The sequence below is a fragment of the Zea mays genome, chromosome 7 (genome assembly GCF_902167145.1).
Source record: "Zea mays cultivar B73 chromosome 7, Zm-B73-REFERENCE-NAM-5.0, whole genome shotgun sequence".
NCBI lineage: Eukaryota > Viridiplantae > Streptophyta > Magnoliopsida > Poales > Poaceae > Zea > Zea mays.
In genome coordinates, this window is record NC_050102.1 from 30,481,345 (window position 1) to 30,496,508 (window position 15,164).

Consider the following 15,164-nt stretch of genomic DNA (forward strand, 5'->3'; position numbering starts at 1 on the left):
GCCCTCACTCACTATCTCTCTCTCACTCTCACTCACTCATCGACGCCACCCGCTCGCGTCGCCACCCGCCGTCGCGCCGCCACCCGCTCGCACCCGCGGCGAGGACCGCCGCGTCCACCGCCGTCGTCGCGCACCCGCGGCGAGCACCGCCGCGCCCACCGTCGTCGTCGCGCCACCGTCGTCGCGCGCCCGTGGCGACCACCGCCGTCGTCGCGCAACCGTCGTCGCGCGCCCGTGGCGACCACCGCCGCGCCCACCGCCACCGTCGTCACGCCGCCGGCCTCCCGCGCCCATGAGTTTGGTTGCCGCAGTTATTCAAATTAAATCTTGTTGTGGCATGCCATGCCCACGAGCCCCTCGCCTGGCGACGGTGGCTTGGTGCAGTGGCATGCACGACGGCCATGGGCGGGCATCGCGGGGGCGGGGGCCGGCGAGGGCACGGTGTCGCCACTCGCAATTGCCATCCTCGTCACTCCGTGGGTGAGATTTCAGGGGAGCGGGGGGGCATCGCAGGAGGACGAGCCTTGATGGCGGCTGCGGCAGGAGCGGGGTGCGAGGGCATCGCGGGAGGACGGGGGTGGGGGCATGACGCACCTGTGGACGCCCACATTACGTTCTTAGTAGAGATATATTGAGAACTTCAATGAGCATCTTTGGGTAATTGAAGGCATTGATTTAATCTTGTCTCAGTTTTAAAGAACCCACAACCTAAGGTGGTAAGGCCTTATTAAATTTTTTCCGAGATTGATGTCTCTCATCATGTCCCTTCTCTTTGGAGATCCACAACCACATTCAACCCCATTCTGGCCGTCGTCATCGGGACACAGACGTGATAGCGGACGTAGGGAGCACGGCGACGAGATGGCCAAACGGCCACGGTTAGAAAACCGAGCCGGGCCATCTAAGCCCGCGGGCTCGTTCCCTAGTCTGAGCCTGGCCCGCTAGGGCCTAAACGGTGGATATGGCATAATGTGATGGTGGATATGGATGACGTTGAAATATGTGTGATGGTGGATATGGATGCCACTTAGATGTGACTTGCATTCATCGTGTCGTTTGTATATGTGCGTGTCAGCCATCGTGCTGTTAGATCTATTTGTAGGTTTTGGAAACCTCCCCGTACATGGGAAGTGCTACCGATTTTTTGACATGCTTGTTTATTTTTTTACAGAGAAGATACTTGTCTTCCTAGCCACTGCGGGTCTGCCTGCACCGCGTCGCATCGCCACTGCACCAACCCGCCACAGCCCCGCTAGCCTGACTCCACCGCCACCCTAGGTATAACCTCTATTTCCGCATCATGGTCGTAGATCACGTAATCCAGTTAGGCGTCTCCCGTTCGAAAGAGATACGGTGTAGATATGCAGATCTTTACATATCTACAAATGTATAAGTTTCGAATTGTCCACGTTTTTTGGACAGCCCGCGGTTGCCTAGATGGTGTTAGTTTCCATGCTCTACTCCGGTCCGAGACAGAGTTTCGGCGTCACCTCCCTGTTGTTCTCCGGACAGTACACTCTCCCTGCCAGGACGTGTATCCGGAGAACAGCGGGGAGGTGCTGCCGAAATTCTATCTCGGATCGGAGTAGAGCATGGAAACTAACTCCATCTACGCAACCGCGGGTGGGATTAGGACCTATCCTCACCTATTAGAAGGTAGGAACGTAGTGTACATGCATTACATGTCTATATTAAACTATACTCGGTTATATATGTTAGAGGATGGAGGACCGTGAGTGGATGTACACGGGCCGCGTAAGACGTAATGATGTCACCCCAGAATGGATTAGGAAGATCGATGCTTTCGTGGAACGGGCATATGGTGAAGCTGCTAAAGGAGCTAGTCTAGTCCCTTGTCCATGCAGCAAATGTGACAACCGGAAAAGAAAACCAAAGAAGGCCATGGTAGAACATATTTGGAAGAATGGATTTACGCCGGACTATACTCGGTGGATCTTCCATGGTGAAGCGCATCGCACGAGAGAGGAGGTGGTGAGACAACGCGTCGAGGATTACGATGCTGATGCCAGGGTAGCGGACATGTTGAACGACTATCACGAGGCACAGTTCGCCGAAGGACGTATGGAGGACGAGCCAGAGGCGACCGCAAAGGCATTCTACGACATGTTTGACGCGGCACAGAAACCCCTTCACGACAAGACAAAGGTTTCTCAACTGGATGCCATTGGGCGTATAATGGCGTTCAAGTCACAGTATAGCATGAGTCGAGACGCCTTCGATGGTTTGTTGACAGTTATTGGCAGCCTGCTTCCGGAGGATCACGTTCTGCCAAAGAGCATGTACGAGGCACAGAAACTCCTTCGTGCACTCAAGATGACGTATGAGCAGATACATGCTTGTCTGAAGGGCTGCATCCTATTTAGGAAAGAACACACTGAGGCAAAGTACTGTCCGAAGTGTAAATCGTCTAGGTTCATGGAGGTAGACTCTGGTGATGGACAGAAGAGGCAGCTCAACATCCCCGTGACAATCCTACGCCACCTTCCGTTCATACCGAGGATCCAGCGTCTATACATGATAGAGGAATCCGCAAAACAGATGACATGGCACAAAAAAGGCAAACGATACAATCCTGACAAGATGGTTCACGCATCCGATGGTGAAGCATGGACCCACTTTGATGCCATTCACCATGAGAAAGCTAAAGAGGCTCGTAATGTTCGTGTTGCGCTGGCCAGTTTGCAAGGAAGCTCTTAGGTTCATTTGGTTGAAGAAGGGTGGCAAATATTCGTCATTCGATAAACATCGAAAATTTCTCCCTCTTGACCATGCATTCCGACTAGACATCAAGAACTTTACGAAAGGTGTCGTGGTGACAGACGACCCACCTGCAATGATGACTGGCGCCGAAGTTCGCCAACAGATAGATGGTCTCGTGGCCAACCCAGAAGGTGGTTTTGTGGGATATGGTGGGCAACATATGTGGACACATAAGTCGGGCTTGACTCGGCTCCCCTATTATGATGACCTGCTCCTTCCACACAACATTGACATGATGCACACTGAAAAGAATGTCGCCGAGGCACTTTGGGCAACAATTATGGAGATTCCTGATAAGTCAAAGGATAACGTAAAGGCAAGAGTGGATCTGGCAGAGTAATGTGATAGACCAAACCAAGAGATGAAGCCGCCTAGTGGTGGAAAGACATGGAGAAGGCCTAAGGCCGATTTCGTCCTGAGCAGGGCCCAGAGGAAGGAAGTAATACAGTGGATCAAGATGTTAATGTTCCCTGATGGGTATGCAGCTAACCTTAGTAGGGGGGTGAACTTATCTACTCTGCGAGTCTTAGGGATGAAGAGTCATGACTTCCACATATGGATTGAACGAATTCTTCCGGCGATGGTTCGAGGCTATGTCCCTGAGCATGTCTGGCTAGCGCTTGCAGAGTTGAGCTATTTCTTCCGCCAGCTTTGTGCAAAAGAGTTAGCTCGGACCATGATTGCAGACTTGGAAAGGATGGCACCCGTGTTACTGTGTAAGCTGGAGAAGATCTTTCCACCCGGCTTCTTCAATCCGATGCAGCATTTGATTCTTCATCTCCCGTATGAGGCACGAATGGGGGGGCCCGTGCAGGGACGTTGGTGCTATCCAATCGAGAGATGTCTAAAGACTATCCGAAAGAAATGTAGAAATAAATGCAAAATCGAGGCTTCCATTGCAGAGGCATACATACTGGAGGAGGTGTCAAACTTCACAACAACTTACTATGGTGACAAACTGCCGAGCGTGCATAATCCACCCCCTCGTTACAATGATGGCGGCAATGAATCGAACCTCAGCATTTTTCGAGGGCAACTCGGAAGCGCGAGTGGTTCGACCACCAAGACCCTGAGACATGAAGAGTGGCGCCATATCATGCTATATGTATTGACCAACCTTGAAGAGGTGACGCCATACATGGAGCAATTTCTTCATGAATTATGGCGTCGATCAAGGGACCCAACTCCACAGTAATATGATACCCTTCTTAGAAAGGGTGCGGGAAATGGATTGCCCGATTTCATTTCCTGGTTTAAACATAAGGTACGTGCTTAGTTTGTCATTTCAAGTTGCTCTTACGTGCGAATAATATAACAATCTAGCGTGTTTGAACTTGCAGGGCCAAAGAGAGTCGTCTATGAGTGCCGAGTTGAGACAAGTAGCCAATGGCTTTGCCTATAGGGTCAGGAAATTTTCTGGGTATGACGTCAATGGATACCGTTTTCGCACAACAAGCTACGACCAAAGTCGGCCCAATCAAAAAACCACGTGTTCTGGAGTCTTTACGCCCGGGCTTGACGAGGTCGAGTATTATGGAAGAATTGAAGAAATATATGAACTCAATTTTTATGGTTCCAAACCTCTTACTCCAGTGATATTCAAATGTCATTGGTTTGACCCTGAAGTTACGAGACGGACACATTCTAATATTGGGCTAGTCGAAATTCGACAGGATTCCACCTTACCAGGAGACGATGTCTATATTGTGGCCCAACAGGCCACACAAGTGTATTATCTTCCATATGCATGCCAAACGAAACAACATCTTAAGGGTTGGGATGTTGTGTATAAGGTATCACCGCACGGTAAATTACCTGTTCCAAACGATGAAGATTATAACTTAGACCCAGACACATATGACGGAGAGTTCTTCCAAGAAGATGGGCAGAAGGGCGATTTGAGACAGACTTAACCGAAGCGATCGGAATGGAAGTAGATATTGAAATGGTTGTTGATGAGGAGGATGATGAGGTGCAAAATGAGAATGACTTAGAAATGCTTGAAGGCAATGCCAATGACGAAATTGCGCCTTCAGATGGTGTTGACTATGAAATGGTTGATAGTGATGATGACACTTATGATCCGGCTAACCCGAACACATATGAAGATTATTTTTAATTGATGTAATGTTATATTTCATTTATTTTGCATATGTTTCTAAATACATATTTTTTATCTGTGTTTAATTGCTTACTCTTAATTGAAGGTTGTTGAACAAAGATGGTGGGCGGTGGGACGAGGACGAGGAGGGGGAGGGGGAGGGGGAGGAGGAGCACCCATAGGACGGAGGAGGAGGCACAGCAGGACGACACCGTACAGCAGCAGGTGGAGCAGCAAGCCGCTGTCGATGTGGCGCAGCAGGACGACGACGATGCGGCGCAGCAGGACGACGACGACGACGCCGCTCAGCAGGACGTCTCAGGTTCTGGCTCCTCAGGTTCGAGGAGTATCTACCTGCGACGTCCCGCGAGTCTCCCTCAGCGACCCATACTTCGTGACAGATGTCCGCTGATACGACCTGATGGAGAGAGGTAGGTAACTTTAGATGTTGTTGTTGCTTTTTCATATTATATGTTCAAATTAATAATAGAAACTAATACTTTATCTTAATCACTTGGACAGGTCTTGGATGATTTTGGAGACTGCAGGGGGTCACGGCCGCAACCCCAATGGCATCCTCGGCCTTCTATGCAGGGAACACTTCCCTGGACTTGTCGAGTACGCCGGAGTGACGAGCCCAGCATACACCTTTGACCACTACGCCGTCGCCCCGATGCAGTAGATCGGGACGGCAGACAATTCAACAACAAGGCGGAGCGGGTGAAGCAAGAGCTGTGGGTAAGTCTTCCTCGCACTATATTGTTTAATAAGTCGCATTTGTTGCATATTCTTGAAATAATGTATGGATACATCGTCTTTGTATGTAGGATTTCTTCAGATGCGAGGCTGGATACGAGGCCAGGGCGGATGTGGTGGCTACGACGAGCTGTAAGAAGCTCGTCGTGGACATGCACTACGAGGCGCGCATCCAGGCCATCGTCACTTACCACGGCTCCGTCCTTGGGGAGAAGGTGACCAAGAAGGACGCCCGAACCATATCGTTGACTCCGGACCAGTACTTGCAGGTAAATACAAAACTTTATTATTGGTACTAAATATGCTTAATTTTATCTTCTGATATGTCGTGTACTTGTATTTTTTTAGATGATTCTTCATTGGTGCGCCGCGCATCCTGAGTGCTGGGAGCAGATGGTGCAGAGGTGGTGCTCGGCTGAGTGGGACGAGGCGCACAACGCTAGCCGGGAATGGCGTTTGATGATGCAAGGTCCCTCCCACCATCAAGGCAGCCGCAGCCTGGGCAAATACGCGGAAGCATGGGTACACGCTCTTTTTTATTTAGGTATATAACTTTCGATTAGACATGATTTCTAACCATCTCAGGGCTTGTTCGGTTAGCTCTCAATCCATGTGGATTGAGTGGGATTTGATGGGTTTGAATCCCAAACAAGTCAAACTTCTTCTCGATTTTTTCCAATCCCATCCAATCCATGTGTATTGGGAATAACCGAACAAGCCCTCATTGGTTTTCTCGCAGTCGGCGGCACATGGTGGCGCGCCTTGCTCCACGTTCTCGGCATATGCTATGGCCCACAAGGGGAAGGCGATGTCCGACGTCACCTACAACCCGGATGACGGGCCCGAGGCGTACACCAACCCCGCCATCCACAGCCGCCTCAGTGAGTACACCGCCATGGCCAAGGAGGTCCATGGGCCAGATTACGATCCGAGGACCGAGGACATCGACGGAGATGTCCTCATGAGGGTCGGAGGAGGCAAGAGGCATGGGCGGTACTGGATTGCCGATGGGGCAATCGACTCGTCCTCCACTCCCACTCTCTCTCAGGTGCGAGCAAGGAGCACGAGCGCGAGCCCAGCCATACGACCTCGGCAGGACAGCTCACAGCATCGTATCCAGCAACTCCAGGTTATTCCTTATCTATTCATCGTTCATTGATTATTATATATCTTCTCTTTGCATTATCGTAACATTAGGGCGAAATATTACAGACTCAGCTAGATGATGAGAGGAGGCAACGTGAGGAGCTGGAGAAGAGGATGGCGGAGATGTTCGCGTACATGCAGAGCCTTGGCGCCGCACAGGGTCATGCTCCACCACCTCCGTTGTTCCCTACAGCCGACCCTGCTGAGTTCACTACTCCTGTGAGTATCAAAATTTTAGTACTGCATGATATATATTCATATGTTCTCACACATGCAATCTCTTCTCTATGCAGGGTCAATCGGCGGCGTCGAACAACCCTCACGCTTCGTCCAGCCCTTCGCCGAACCAGTCCAGATGCCCACCTCGTTGATGATCTGTTTTGTGATGATCCAGACTTATATTTGTGAGTGTTGGTGATGTTAGTTATACTTGGTCTTGTGAGATACTTGGTGATGTTAGTGATGATCCAGACTTATATCTGTTTTGTGATGATCCTGACTTATATTTGTGAGACTTATATTAGTGAGACTTTGTGATATATATGGTGTTGATGATAAATGTGTTCATTCTGTGATGCGATTGATATATAATGTGATGTGAATGATATATATCTTTTGTTTGTTTGGATGGAACAGCAAAAACAAATAAAAAAGGGACATCTTGGTCACTTTGCCGAGTGTAACACTCGGCAAAGGGTAGCTTTGCCGAGTGCTGACCATGGCACTCGGCAAAGAAGAAAACCTGGGAACCGGTAAAGCCATCTTTGCCGAGTGCTGTGACCAAGGCACTCGACAAAGGGACTGGCAAAGGGGCCCACTGGAGGACTCTTTGCCGAGTGCCAGTCCACTAGACACTCGACAAAGAAGCCTCCTTTGCCGAGTGCCTACGAGAGCTCTCGGCACAGGGACTGGCGGTGGGGCCCCCTGGACCCGTCTTTGCCGAGGGGCGCTAGAGCAGACACTCGGCAAAATTAGCCTCTTTGCCGAGTGCCAAAGAAGACACTCGGCAAAGGATCCGTCACCGTCACTTGGCGCCGTGACGGTGACTTTTCTTTGCCGAGTGTCAAATGGCACTCGGCAAATCTGCCCGACAAAAAGTACTCGGCAAAGAGGCTGTTGCCGATGTACAGTTCGTCGAGCGTTCTTTGCCGAGTGTTACACTCGGCAAAGCCTTTGCCGAGTGTAAAATAGCCTTTGCCGAGTGTCTGAGACACTCGGCAAAGGAGCTATGTCCGGTAGTGATAGATGTATATAGATATAAATTTTATGGAAGAGATCAAGGATATGACATTGAATAAAAGGTATACTAATATAGTAGTAGTAAAACACATATATATATATAAGAGCTAGTATATGCTTCGAATAAACTTCCGTTGCAAAGTTGTACTATTACCGAAAGGATGATATAATAAGGAGAGCAACGATATATGACCAATCGAGATGACCACACATATATATTATACAAGGTGTGTACCCGTGCATTGCAACGGAAGTTAAAAATTAGTATAAAATATAGATACAAAACGATAAACATCAATATGATAGTTAGGTGTCTGTGCGTCGCTACGATTTCACTGAGATCGTCAAGTCACCCGCAACAAGATAATTAGCCCTTATATGTTTCCCTAAAAAACTAACATATCTAATGGCAATATTGTTTCGGTCAAGAATCCATCAACAACTATTGTTCCAATACACATTCTTTGCACCACAAAATCAGGATAAATTGCTAGAAAGCATTCTCATTGCAAAAGGCATCAGGTTCTTTGCTACTTCCAGCACATTCTTACACCAATTCATTACAGTATATTTTAATACAATTCCAAAAAAAGGTCAGAAAACACACAATGAACAAGTTCATTTTTCACCTGAGCTCCTCCATCTTCAGTTCTAGGTCATTCTTCCCCTCATTTTTCACATCAGCTCATCCATCTTTAGTTCTAGGTCATTCTTCCTCCTCCAAGTGCTAATTCTTTGGCAAGGTCTCTCATAAGACTTAATGTCAGTGTGTTATGCCATATGAAAATAGTACGGGTATTTGGAAATTTTCGCGGAAGGTCCTGCACAGAAATTATGAAGAGTTTCAGTATATCTGAAACAAAGAAGCGATATTAATGAGGATGGCACAACATTGCAACTATAACTGGTATAGGAACCGTCATTCCAAACTATTCACTTAACCTACCTTGAAACATTGTGGTCCCAGTTTTCTGAGAGCTAATCATTAGTCCTAGTAATGCAAGGAACTAAAGCTAATCCAAGGTGAAAAAGGATGTGACATCACAAAGATGCCTATTGCACAACAAGATTGATTTCTATGGATACGAATGGTTCACAACAAGATTGATTGTATTTTAAAATAACATCTTGCACAATAATATTGAAACAGAGGGAGGGGGAGCAAAGCACTTACCATGCCTCTAGACTGTATTAAAAACATGACAGATGACGATGGTGGTACACGTGAGCATATGTGAAGTATATATATTTGTGTATGCGAGCATCATTATTCAATTATCCTATAAAATCAATACATCCTGAAGTCATATATAATATGTACATAGTACACCCACCAGGTACATTATGAACGTGCAAAAAAAGGATATGGACTCATCCCGTGTTCTATCCTAACTCCTACTGGAACTGTAGACACAAGCCAAAAGAATGTGATACTATCGCACTATACGTAACTCAATACAGGGTAAACCAAGTTTTAACTAAAATATATCATATCTGTTGATTTGGTTTTTGAAAAGATTGTCATGGGGAGTTGAGGTGATCAAAGGATTAGGAGGAACAGCAGAGCAGCGGCGACGAGGACGTTTCTGTTGCAATGCAGCTTCGGCGAAAAACTTGCAGAAGGTTGCAAGACATTGACTTGGGTGCCATTCGGCGAGGCGCCTTTGGTAGCTTCAGGAGTGTAGCTGTTCGGTCCCAAGGCAGGTCTAGGGGGAACACAAGAAGGATTTGAGTTCACTAGAAGGTTGCTTCTTGAGTTGCCCACGCTGTAACCTGGCATGGCATGTCAGCAGCCACAACATGTAACGACATTGCTCTAGTTTGAAGCTCTTGTAAATTTAATCTGTAAAAAACGTCTAGATGGATATGATGGTGCTTACAATCAAAGTTTTTCCAACCCAAGACATTCCTCTCTCGATCAAACACGACCTTCAGCCCAGACATAAAATTCTCTACATATAAAATGACCAGCCAAGGTAAGAATGTTCAAGAGTTTAGTTGAAACACAAGGTTGAAGAGTTTGAATGTAGAAGCGCTTACCCCCTATTAAGTTAACACCTTCGCTCTTCATAGCAGCCAAGCAATATGCCATGGGATTCTGAGAGAGAGAGAGAGGTAGTTGCAAATTAACAAAATCATCTACATGGATAGCGATATAACCAAATAGAGTAGAGTGACAGTTGTATCTTACAGATATAGTGTCCGTAATGGTAATTATTGGATCATTGATAGGAAACACGCTTCCACCTTCCATCGTCAAGCTTATGTTCAAAGGATTGGTAGAAGCCTTTGGACTGGAGTGTGCAGCAACGAATCCATTGGGTGCAGCATACAGTAAGTGTAGATATAATTATGAGAGGTTGTTAGTTAATAGATGAAGATACCTTATGGAGTAGCAAAGATGATGAATGAAATGCTCATGTAGATTTCATTCATCATATGCATACACCAATTTTAGGCCTGAAATGAAATACCTTGAGACAACCAATTTCTCCAGCTCACTTGACTGTCCTAGTGTTATTGAGCACTAAAACAAGGAGTAGCATAGTATATCAAATAACCTTATATCTCATACATTATGATACCTTCTTCACTTATTAAAACTCTTGAAGGATGAAAATTAGCACCAACCTCATCAATCATTCTTATGAATAGAGAGAGAATAGTTACAAGGTATAACACATGAACTAAAAATCTAGAGTGCTATGGTACCCAAAGTCAAGTTAAACAAAACAGGGTACTGGGTATATGCTGACCTTGATAGGAGTAGTGCAAAGCGCTGGAGGAGACTGTCTCGTAATGCTTGGTCGCGACAGATGCCACACGGCGCTTTTAGCCGCAACACCATTAACAAATCTGGCCACAACCATTCCCCCATGGAGTGCCTTTGTTGGTTCCCTCCCTCTGTTAAATTAGAAACAACCTGGCTGGATATGATAGTACCTCTCATTTGATCAAGCTAATCCAAAGTGTGATTAGTTTCATTGGAAAAAAAATAAATGCAGACAAGCTGAATTGCTAATTACTTACCATATAATCGTTAATGATTATCCATGGGATCTTTTCGGCTGATCACCCAGTTTAGAATGACACACTGCTATTCTCCGTCTCCATCCATGATCCATCTCATAGCCTAGAGAGCCCAAGGTGTTCAGAGATATGCCTGTTTGAACCTACGATTGCACCAAGCCGAAAGTTCGCCATAAGTTCCCAAGTAAAAAAATCTTGGATAAAAAATGGAAAGAAATTAAACCATACAATTATCGACCTTGTCTATCACTCTCTAGCACAAACAAAAGCCTTCTGTGTAAATAGAAAGGAAGGAAATAACTAAACCACGACATTGTTTGAGAAGATCGAGCGAATGTAGCTCTTGAAGAACGCATGGGACGTGCTCGATGAAGCGACAGTCGGTGGCTGCGCAGATCCATAGACCGACCCAGGCGGCGCCCAAATTAGGCAAATTCGACCCTGTTGACACCTTGTTGCAAACGATTCCTTCATCAATAGTACAAAACTGCTTGTATACAAAGATTACCAATGGTACAGTGCAGTATAATATCTATATCAAAATAATTGCAAAGAAACTTGATCACCTTCTCTTGTTGCTCCTTCACCTTCTCGCTTAGCTTGCTAAACCATGACATCCAATTTTATAGATTGGCATACCTATGCTTCTGAATATGAGCATGAGCTTCCACATCCAATTTTATAGGTGCTCCAATAGATTCCTTTCTCTCATGATGACTTGGTCCAAACTTAACATGGGCTCTATTTAATTCCATTTGTTGACTCCATACCATAAGAAAGGAAAATAGATAAAATGGACCAAACTGAACTTACGTTGATCTCCTTCGTAGTCCCAATAATAAAGATATTGGATGTTTTGCCTTTGCTCCTTCATAAGAGATTTCATCTCCGCTTTCAGTAATTGGCTTTTCATTTTTAGGCTGCACCAACAAGAATATAATAATAACAAATAAGAAACTTTGCTTTCATTGATATCCCCATTAGAAGGAATACTATGATCTCTAAGAGTCATGACAACTGCACCACCTTCCAAAACCTAAGATGTCGTTGATATAATTTTAAGAAAAGCCACCAGTAGGCACAAGAAACCGAGAAGCTGTTTAACTGAAACTGAGCCTAACTCGGTAGGTTGAGGGTGTGGACTGGATGTATGCCTAGATAATTCACCACTAATATTTTAACTAAAACTAAGCCTAACTCTATAACTGGCATTTTAAATCTGTTGCTTTATTGCTTCTAGATAATTCACCACTACCATTGACACAACCCTTACAAGGACAGCTGAAGATAAAATACAAAAGAAAAGCATGATCCTCAAAAAGCTTGAAATTACCTGCATTAGATGATACATTATTAGTATCAGATAAAAAGGGCAAAAAAGGTAAGGTAACCCTGGCAATCTGCTACACTAAGCAACAAAATTTCAGAAGTTACCTAAGAGTATATTGTAGTATAAAAATGACCTACTAAAATGGTAATTAGGTAAACAGGTAGGGCAACATATCTAGAATGGCTGACATGTTATTGTGTTACCTGACAGACGGTGTCGCTTGTGCCACTAAGAGGTAAGGCTGGATTCCTGGAGTATAGCGGATAATCTTGCATTAAAGTAGACGTTCCATTACCTGTTGCACCTAGAGGGTGTCCTATGGCAATCGCGCCTCCATTTACATTTACTTTGGAACGATCCAACCCAACTTACTGCAGTAGTAGACAAACTAAGAGGCGAGGACCTAAGCATGGATGATTCAGTGATTAGGTATGGTAGATAAATAGGTGAGAGAAGAAGGTGATCAAGGCACGTACCTCATTCAGTTCAAATAGCTCGATGTTTCCAACCTCAAGGATGGTAGACTTCACTGTAGATACCTAAAACTGGTGTAAAGAAATACCTTATCGACAGCAAAGAAATACCAGCTACAAAAAGAAGCTCCAGTTTATTCAGAAACAAAACGCGAAGAAGCAGTTTGTTGTGCTGTCAGGTTGGCGCTTCAAAAAGAAGCAGCCATCTGCATTTCAGCTGCCATTGCCAATAATTTCTGAGAGAAGACACGACTGTAGGATACGGTCTTTGAAGAACGACGGAAGCCTGCCCTGCGAGAATTGGCCCAGAATGTGCTTTTCCTAGGCATCACGGTATCTGGTATTGGTATGAGATCAAATAGCAGCAACCGCAGTAATGATATCACTGCAATAATGATGCCAGATTAGCATCTTCCCAATGATTGCATGAGTTGTGCGTTACCATCAGTTAGGGCAGAAATTTTATTTGCAAAACAATGGTTTCCTAGCTAAGATCACTCGAGCAATACGCTGGAATCCTGTCGATAATGCATGTTTGCTTGGTTAGTGCAGGTATGTGATGGCTGGCACTTCTTCCTTTGGCTATCATTAAAAAATAAGCCAAAGATTATATTGTGATAGGCATTACACAAGCTTCCATGCCACCACGACATTACTTGGTGCATTAGAATGCTGATACTAATATTGTATGAGGACAAAGCTGCCATCCACTCAGAAACCTAACCTGGTCCGATAAGCAAAAAAGGTAGCACAATATTGAGTTGATGCACCAACACTTGCAGGCATGACCGGGTTGACTGACAGAGACAATAATTGTTAAATTGTAACAAAAGCGAGAGCGGTATACATCTATGCTAAGTTTTGACAAGAAAATTAGTCAAATCGAATCCATCACTTAAATGTTACTCACGTGCAGAAGAGCAATATACTAATTTTCAGATGGATTTCAGAAGAGTAATATACTAATTTAAATGTCACTTAAATCTCAAAATTAGTATTTCAGATGGATTTCTGAAAGGCTTATGGGTTGAAAACTAACGTGCAGAAGAGTAAAATCCACAACTGACGGCACAAGCCTCTCCACAAAGCTCTCCAATTCAGGGCTTTCATGGAGCACCGTCTCTATCTGTTCCTTCATCTCGTCAATTGAGAACAAGGCACTCCATTTACCGAAGCCCTCAGAATCTTCAGGCTCCACGGTGAACGTGGCAGGGTCCGCACGCAACGCCAAGACCTGGGCCTCAAACCTGGTATACTTCTTGGTCGGCAAGGAAGCGCTAGGACGCACTGGAAACAGAGTCGTCGGAGGGGCGAGCGGCACGGTCACCATCAACACCGTCAGCTTCAGCGGACCGGAGGGCCTTGTTGGCATGCGAGAGGAGCCCAGCGGTGGCGGCACGGAGGTCGTCAACGACCTGGCCGACGGACTCAAGCCTGTTAGAGACGACAGACACGCCGGCCTCCAGCGCATCAGGTAGCGCTGAGGCAGCACGAGCGGCGGCGGCCCAGAGCGCGGCTGTCTCAAGGCAGAGCCCCGAGCCGAGGTCCTCGAGATCGCGGCGATAGCCTCCCAGGACCGACTCCGACCGCGACGCGAACATACTCACCAGGCCCCCGAAGCTTCACCCGTCGTCTGAGCTTTCCCCAGCCAGTGCCCCCTCCTCCACATCCGTCGCCGCCACTTCCGAGAAGCTACCCTACCGAAGGGGAAAGAAATCAAGAACCGGGAGGGCAGTGGAGATGGGGTGGAGGCGGAGCACTGACAGGAGGGTGCAGTTGCGGACGAAGCCTGCGACGGCTAGGGTTCCCAGGCAGATGAGAACGGGCTCGGGGCTGTCGTCCTCCTCCTCGCATACGGATCGACGGGGTTCTGGGGGAAATGAGGGGATGACGCGGCGGAGCTCGAGAGGGGCACGGGGTTCGGGGGTGGGTGGGGATGATGAGGCAGACGCGAGCAGGGGCATGGTAGGATGGAATGGGGCGCGGCTGGGGCGGATCCGATGATTGCGGCGCCGATGGCGTGGGGAGGAGGGTGGGGCGAAGGAGAGGTCGGCGTGCGTCACGGAGAGGATGTCGGCGTGCGTGTGGAGACGGTGGCAGAACCGTGCACCATGGCAGATGTGGACGTCTACACTACCGTCTTATAGAATAGTAAAGATAAAATATATATAAACCACCGGATTTTTATAATAAGCTTGTATACGTACGTACGCGTACTCACGCCAAAGACCAAACTTACAAAGAAAAAAAAATAAGTGGGCAGCTTTGATCAGTTGATATTGGATGGTCAGGACCTTATCGCGTGTCG